Below are 8,714 nucleotides of genomic sequence, written 5' to 3'. Positions count from 1 at the left end.
GCTCCATTGGGAAACCATCGCAGAAAATTGTTGCACAGTTTAAAGAACTTTTGATCAAAAGTTTAAGGACCTTAAGAGCATCCAGTTCCAACCCCTGCCATGAGCAGGGACCCCTTCCACTGGAGCAGCTGCTCCAAGCCCCTGTGTCCAACCTGGCCTTGAACACTGCCAGGGATGGGGCAGCCACAGCTTCTCTGGGCACCCTGTGCCAGCGCCTCAGCACCCTCACAGGGAACAGTTTCTGCCTTACATATCACCTGAACTTCCCCTGTTTCAATTTGAACCCATCACCCCTTGTCCTATCCCTACAGTCCCTGATGCAGAGCCCCTCTCCAGCATCCTTGTAGCCCCCTTCAGACACTGGAAGCTGCTCTGAGGTCTCCACACAGCTTCTCCAGGCTGAACACCCCAGTGTTCTCAGCCTGTCTTCATACAGGATGTGCTCCAGCCTCTGATCATCCTTATGGCCTCCTCTGAACTTGCTCCAACAGCATCCCTTGTCTAGCTGAGATCTCTATCTAAGCTGATATGCTCACTTTGCCTGGCTCCAGCTGCAGTTTGTCTGAACAGGGCCTGTCCCAAGATTCACCATCAAATTGTATTTTCCTCATACTCATCTTGCTGTCTTAGGTGAATGAACTAAAACCGCATGGATAAAGATGCTGATGTGATTACTGAATGTTTAAGAGCAGTATCATACAGTTATTGACTCTGCTGGAAACTTCCTATTATTGGAGTAAAATTGCTCAGCTGCTGGGTCAGATAATTTCACCCAAGAGTTAGCAAAGCCTCTCAAAATGAGTGCCAGAATGGCCTTTATCTTTCTAATTGATGTGGAATGAGCCAGTAGAGTCGGTGCCCTCCAGCCCAAGGAAGGGTGACACTTTCAGCCAGTTCACTAAATGTGAGTTTCCTTGCAGGGTTTTGCAGTGGGACATTAGTGTCAGGGTTACAGAGTGGCAGATGGGTGCAATTCAAGGTGAGGGTCTTCTGCAAGGAGGACAAAGAAGGGCTCTTTGTGCAAACCACAGAACTCCAAACACATTCATAAGGAACTCAAAATCCCATTCAAAGACCTCATTAACTCAGTGGGAGCCTGGTCTGGACAAGAATTCCAAGCTTAGACCCTTAATAAAGACAGTCACAAGGGGACAGAGACAACAGGATGTATTCCATTTTTTTTCTAACCAAGATGAAATTAATCTGCTTGCAGAAAATCAGCTTAAGGACTCTACCCTACTTAAATTCCTGCAAGGCCTCTGTAGTTCACTTGAGTAATCACTGATCGGATTCTTAAGAGATACAGAGAAGCTCTGGCTAATTACAGTACATCTGTGAATAACTGTGGGTTTGGTCCTTAGGCAGTTGGAAAAGTTGGAAGATAAAAACACAATCAGTCTGAAAAGGAAGTATTCAAAATGTGGTGTCTTGAAGCATCAGACTGTCCATATCTGGTCAAGTGAAATGATTTGATTGCTACAGGTTCTTTTTTACCACCCATAATACTGAACTGTATTTTGAGGCTGAATGTTTGCTCAACCTGAGAAGGTGAAATGTTTCCTTTTGAAAATGGCAAAAGAAAATGCTCCTGGTTTTAGACTTGTGGGTGGAGGATATTGTTTAAAACTCTGCCAAGTTTTAATAGTTCTGTGTAAGGTTCCAGCTGATGCCCAGATGTGTTGTGGGGTTCAAAAGCATCTCAGACTTCACCTTTCTGTCCCCATGACAAAGGATCCTTTTCCTGTGTTAAAGCTACAGATGAAGCACCTGGACAAGAGGGTCTGTCTCTGTAGGGAGTTCTGTCTCTATAGATAGTTCAGTCTCTATGGATATAGTGGACATGTATGGAGAAAATGGATTGTTCTCATTTTGACAGAAAAGATGAATGTTTGTGTGATTTATGCACACAAACTGCAGTGATATTTTAAGATCAATGATACTGAGCACAGTCACATTTGCAGCACTGTAAGATGGATGCTTCCTTTCAGGAATGGGGGGAAAAACACTGGGAAGATTTCTCACCACTGCCTTAAAAATGCTCCCAGCCTGATCCAAAGCCATCCGAGCCAGCAAACTGATCACTTGTATTATGGTGACATCAAGAGGCCACTGCTGTGCTGAAGACACAACTGCTCTGCAGAGCTCATCTCTCAGGAGGAGGCAGGAGATTGAGGAGAGCAGTGATTTGCTCAAGGACGTATCTGTGGTCAGAGCACAGCTGAGATATGACCCAGACATGGCCAACCCCAACCGTGAACTGCTCAGCACTTGCTGCTTTGTCTGCATCACAGGCAGATTTGGGAGGCTTAAGGAACAAACTGCAGGGCTGTGATGGGATTTTGCTGCAAAAACTCACCCAGAAGCTGCATTTACTGGGTCCTACAGAGGATGGGTCATGGTCTGCTGGGGGGAATCTGAGAGCAGCCTGCAAGGCTGGAGTTAGTGGGGTCTGGAGTCAGGCGTGCCTGGACCAAGTGAAGCAGAGCAGGGGTCTCACAACCTTGGGGAAATGCCTTCACAGGGGCTTTCTGAGAGAAACAGGAAGGTGTTGCTGCTGCAGACAGCACAATAGCACCAGATTGTTCTTCTTTCTGTTTCCTGGGAGATGAGAGCAGTGATAGTGCAAGGACTGATTGGAAAGGTCTGCTCCTCTCAGCCCCACTCCCTCCACCCCACCATCCCTCTCTGCCACCTCTTCATCTCCCAGAGCTTTTTGCACAGCATGAAAATATGCTCTTTAGTTGTAGCATTGCTAAACTTCTCATGCCAAAGCACTGTGGCCTCTGTCTTCCTCTGTGTCCTGAGATGCAAGAGGGGGTCTGGCTCTCAGTCCTCATGATCCCTACCTGGCAACAGCTAAAATCCTTCTCTGCTTTAGTGATGGTTTTAACCTGCCCGAGGGGAGACTGAGCTGAGCTCTTAGGCAGAAGCTGTTCCCTGTGAGGGTGCTGAGGCGCTGGCACAGGGTGCCCAGAGAAGCTGTGGCTGCCCCATCCCTGGCAGTGCTCAAGGCCAGGTTGGACACAGGGGTTTGGAGCAAGCTGCTCTATGGAAGGTGTTGGAGCTGGATGAGCTTTAAGATCCCTTCCAATCCAAACCAGGCTGGGATTCTATGATATGATTCTCTTATACCTGATCATTTTGACAGGACAGCTTTCTCCCACTCTCCCTGTGCTTCAGAGAGGACCAGCTTGGGTTGAATGCTCAATATCTAGGTTTGAGACCGCCTGGTGCCTCTCACATCCATGTATGCTTAAAGGGAAGGAATAGCTTTGCACATCTTTCCTTGCCAAGCAAAGGCTTCATCTTACAGCTAAAGAATAGAAAGGATACCAGAAGCCAAGAATGCCACAATAAATTCCTGTGAGGTTGCTTATTTGAGAGGTAATTTAATTTTAATCATAATTGTATCCATGATAATGAATGAAGGAGTCAAAATAAGGAAATCCCTTGAAGTGGTGACATTTCCAGAGCTGGGATTTGCAGTTCATCAACAATGGCTACGTGCACTTCCTCCCTATCCTGCTTTTTGCAAGGTAGTTTTGGGTACAGGCCACCTATCTTGAGGACAGCATTAGTACAGCAACGCACTGCTCCTGACTGAGGCTCATCCCTTCTGGCAGGCTCCCCCAAGAGATTCCCTTGGACAGCCTTTATACTGACTTTAGAATGTGCATATTCTGCTATAGAGCAACAGTCCCTGAAACTGGGAGTCTGAGCAGTGAGGTTTTACTACAAAGCTTGTGTTCAACATGCAAACGTTCCTTTCCAATCAAGACAATGGGAGCCTTATGGTCCAAATTTGCCCTTGTCCCTACAGCTCCTTCATCAGGAGTGATGAACAATCCTTCATCAGCGTCACTGCCTCCTTACCTTTCCTAAGCTCCATTATCCTTCAGTTGACTTTCATGGTGCTGAAGGAGGCTCCCCTCTGCTGTGCAAATTGTCCATGTTTTCCTACATTTCTTGACTATTATTGTTGGCCATGGCTGGTTTGTTATAAAAACCCATATTCAGCATTTCTCTACCTGCTGCAAGTCAGTTTGGGTGGAAAGCTTGAGAGTGGGTGAAGGAGCAGAAGCAGCCTCCATCCAGGCTCCTATGTACATGTAAATATTTGAAAGGTCATTCAGTTCCTCATACAGTGTGTTCTGCCAGGCTTTGTGCAGAAAACACCTTTTTTGGGTGTCTCCTAGTAAATCTGTTGGGTTTGCACATGTAGCAGCTGGCAGCCCTTTTGCAGCTAAAGAATCTATTGTTTGCTTGGGGGTTTTGTTGTTTCCTGAGTAAATCAGGCCTAGGGACAAAAATGTAACTGCAGATGCTCACAAGGAGCAGGTTCTGAACAAAGCTGGGGATGGAAAATGTGAAAGGGGCAAGATATGGTGACTAAGTTGCACAAATACGCTGTTGTGCCAAGCAGCTACCCACTAACAGGGCAAATCTCCCATGCTTTGCAATGGGCAGGGTCCAGGTCTGAACTGTGGGATAGGGCTCTCATTTGCCCTCAAATAAGGTGAATTTGGCTCTGGATGTGAACTGCTCTTGTGGAGTGTGCCTCTCTCTCCTGGCCTGACCTGGTCCTGGTCAGGCCTCTGTGTTGGAAGAGGACCAGCACTTACCAGCTCCTTCATCCTTTGGAGTCCAATGGACATTCACAAATACATGTGCTGATGATGCAGGAGTCTGGAGACATGTTGTTCCAGTAGCACATTGTACCTGGTGCTTGTACCTGCACATAAGGTGGATCCCCCATGTCTCAGCCCCCTCTCAAGCATAACCCCCCAAAGCTGCAGGAGCTCTAAGGCAAAAGGCTTTGTAGGACTCAAGCTCTTTGTAGGACCTCAGAGTTCTTGTGTACCCCGCTTTGGAGGCCATGTGGGTCATGGTTTCCTCAGTGATGTGGAGGCAGCTCCAACTGCCTCGCTAGAAGGATTCCTCTCTGGTAAGAAGCTCTGGTATGAGCAAGGTACCTAGTTCAAGTTGCTTATCCAGGCCCCTCCATTCAGGAGATGGAATCACCTCACATATCTCAGACTGGATGCCCAGGATGGGATCTAGATCTAGGTTAGAGAGCAGCACTTTAATGTTAGATGGGGATATCTCGGGGCTCTGATGGTGGAAGTTGTTAGGAGGAGCAATGGAGCTGTGGCCCTCGGAGCCAAGAGGGGGATGGAGGTGGTCCTTTACGAGTGTCTGCTCTAAGGTGACCTAAACAGCTTCCAGATTCCATTGGTGGGCCAGATCTCCAGGAAATGTATTGGCAAGTTAGATACCGGGCACACAAGTAGACACCTAAATTTAAGTGTCCTAATGGGAAGTTTAATCCCATGTTTAATTTTCCAAGGCTAGGTCAAAGTGGGACCATTAACCATTTTATCCATTAACCATTCATATGAATAAAATTAAACAGAAGCAATGGTTTATGAATTTATCGTTGTTGGATGACTATTTAGATTAAAATGCTGCCTTATTTTACACCAAAGCCTTGTTCTTGCTTAGCTTTGTGAGTAAAAGCTAACACAGCATCTTCCTCTACCCAGCTGAATGAAAACAACAGTCTTTTACCTTTGTGAGCACTTAAATATACTCCAGATTATCATTTTTTATGTCTGAGTAAAGCAGCAGGCATGTAAAGTAATGTATAAAATACAGTAAAGTGAGGCTGTATGGACATCAAGCATAGCAAGACTGATATAAAATATAATGAAGGAATAAAGCAGGTAACAGGGCAGATATAAATCCCAGTGCAATGAATAAAGCACATCACATAATGGCAATAAAAGAAGTAGCAAATGGCAAAACACATATCAGCATAGACATAAAGCATAATGAACTGATGGTCAAAACTCACATTAATGAATAGATTGCTCTTGTCACTCAGAATAAGCAAAACAATCATTTTCTCTTCTGAGCCCTTAGAGAGTTTCTGACTGCACAGGGCTATGGGGAGGGGATTTTTAGTTTTCTTACTCAGAAAATAATCATTTCTGACACTTTTCACTGTTATCATCAAATCTAAGATGCTGGCGGGTTGAAGACTGTCCTTGTTGGGCTTAGTGAGGGTTTGCACAGAGCAGGCATAGGCTGGAGACACAGCAGAAAGACCATTCAGCATGGCCCTCAGATCCTGGGTGAGTGAGGCTGGGAGCAGCACAAAACCCAGCTATGCTGTTATTGCAGTAACCCCATCCACAGCCACGTCCCCTTGGAACTCACTTGCACTTGTTCCCCAGAATATCCCTGATGAAACTGTCAGCTCAAGAAGGTAAAAGTAGAGAGCATCATGGGCTGACTTTCTCTGGAATATTGATTTTTACCTTTGTTTGAAGCCATATTTGAAAGGGTTTTTTTTACTCATGGTGATGTGATTCCCATGCTCTACTGTGACTGTTTCTGAATTCAAGGTTTCACCTTTTCACTGCTGTTTGGAGACAACAGGCTTTACAGGGGGAACAGAGGAACCCAAGTGATTGCCTCTGGAAAGCACAAAACAGACCCCTTGTGAGACTCATAGAATGGTTTGTTTTGGAAGGGACCTTAAAGCTTATCCAGTTCCAATCCCCTGCCACAGTGAGCTCAGTGGGGCTGCAGTGGGGTTCAGCTGAATGGACTGGGGCAGAGATGATAACAAAGTACTGGCCTGTAAAGCTCCCTGATTGAGGAGCTCTTTGGCTTGCGAGGACCCTTCACCCTAACCCAAGGCAGGACCCCATGATGCAGAGCTCTCATCACAGCTCACAAATGTCCATGACCCACTGACTTCTGGAGAAAGCCCTGTGTGGGCTTTCATCTGTGATCTGGCACGAGGCAGTGAGGATTCAATGAGTGCACATGTTCTCGCTTTGGTTGCATCCTTTGGTAGCTGCATCTTTACAAACCTCCTTTTGTATATACATTTGACAGGCAACTGCATTCAGTTTAATTAGGAGACTGCAGAAGCTGAAGCCATTTGTCAACCACTTCACCAAACTCTCCCTCTTTCCTGGCTGCAGCCGATGCCTGAGCCCAACTGGTTTGCAAGAGGCATCTGCGGTAGCAGCCCCAATGCCAGCCTCTGCCAGAGATTTATTGCTCTGCTGGCATGCAGCGCTTCTCTCATTAAGGCTCTCACATTGTTGTTTGGCTTCTTCTGAAGTGCAAATACATGAAGCAATGCTTTGGAGGAAGCCAATTAGGAAGGACAGAAGCAACATTTCCCACTGGTGGGGGCCAGACCTAGGACTAAGCAGGATCAGGGCTGCATGGAAACTGGAAGCCTGTTACAAGGAGGGTGTTAGAAGTTTGTGTGCAGGAAGCTTAAGCACAAGTCAGCTCTGTTGCAGGCTGGTTGTTTCTCTGGGGAAAGCTCCTTAATTCCCTTGTACTTTGTTTCTTCATCTGTGAAGTCAGCACAGGCTTTCCGGACTAAAAGCTTTGTCTTCCTAACCCAACCTCTTCCATTATCGTCCTTCTATAGAACAGCGCATGCCTGAAACGATGCTGGAATTAGGCATAAAGGTTTAGACAGGGAGCATACGGCTGTGTTAATACACTTCTGAGCAACGCAGGCAATTTGGTAGCTCTGATTTATTCACAGTGGCTGTCCCACGCTCCCATTCAACTCTGCTTTCATCAAGGAGCAGCACACCCAAACCCAGGAAGCATTTTGCTGCTGCGGATGCAAAGGAGAGCAGCACATGGCTCATTCCAGCCTCTCCTTGTGCTTTCTCTGAAGGAGATGTCTTGATGGGAGATGCTTTCCAATGGCAGCACGCTGTGAATCAAGCTGAAGGACCAACAGCCCTCAAACACCATGGGTCCCACATGGGATTGCTTCCAGGAAGGAATCAGGGGCAAGGCTCTGCATATAAAATACATGCCCATAGCTCCATGAAAAAGCCCAGGCTGTGTTCCTTAGAGCAGACCAACTTCCTACAACGCTGATCTTTCAGCAACGGTCTGGGTGTCTGAAGAGGCTGGTATGCAGACCACTGAAAGGAGCCACTCAGGATAATGCTGTCGGCCAAATATGCAGTGGCATTCAGGCAGCACAGGTCTATTTGAAGCCAACAGCCCAGCCTGGGCCACACTTTCTATTTGTTTTTACATGTTGTGAGCTAAGTTTGGGTATGGTATGCTCGCACAAGCAAGCTTCTGTCTGCCTCTAAAACGACAGGGGGGATTGCAAAGGGAAAGTACACTTTCCAAGCAAATCGGGTTCAAATTATAAACCAGCTTTTCATATTAGCAGGAAATACTTGATCCCCCTGCACCTTCATTGGGCTGGGTCTACAACATGGCTTTGAGGGGAAGCAAACCCCAAAGAAAGCACATTTCATGTGGAGAAGGTAAAGCAAAACCTGTATTTGCAACAGATTTGTAAATGAAAGATGCTTAAACTGATCAGTTTCTAAAACCATATGTTATTTTTAACCCTGTTTCAAAAAGATGCTCCAGACTTAGAGTGTTCAAGACTGGGTTGAACAGGGCCTTGAGCAACCTGGTCTAGTGGGAGGCATCCCTGACTGTGCAGGGGGTTGGAACTGGATGATCTTAGTGTCCTTTCCAACCCAAACCAGTCTGAGAGTCTATGGTTATTGTGGTGTGATGTAGCTCTAGCTGCCCCAGGGGTCCTGATAGATGCAGGGCTTATCACTTGTGCTGCCTTTAGTCCTCATCTATGGCTTTGTGCTTTTCCCTGCTTGAGAAGAGATTTCAATTCCATGTTTTAC

This window comes from Melopsittacus undulatus, chromosome 14, assembly GCF_012275295.1.
Source record: "Melopsittacus undulatus isolate bMelUnd1 chromosome 14, bMelUnd1.mat.Z, whole genome shotgun sequence".
Taxonomy (NCBI): domain Eukaryota; kingdom Metazoa; phylum Chordata; class Aves; order Psittaciformes; family Psittaculidae; genus Melopsittacus; species Melopsittacus undulatus.
This window is presented reverse-complemented; position numbering follows the sequence as displayed.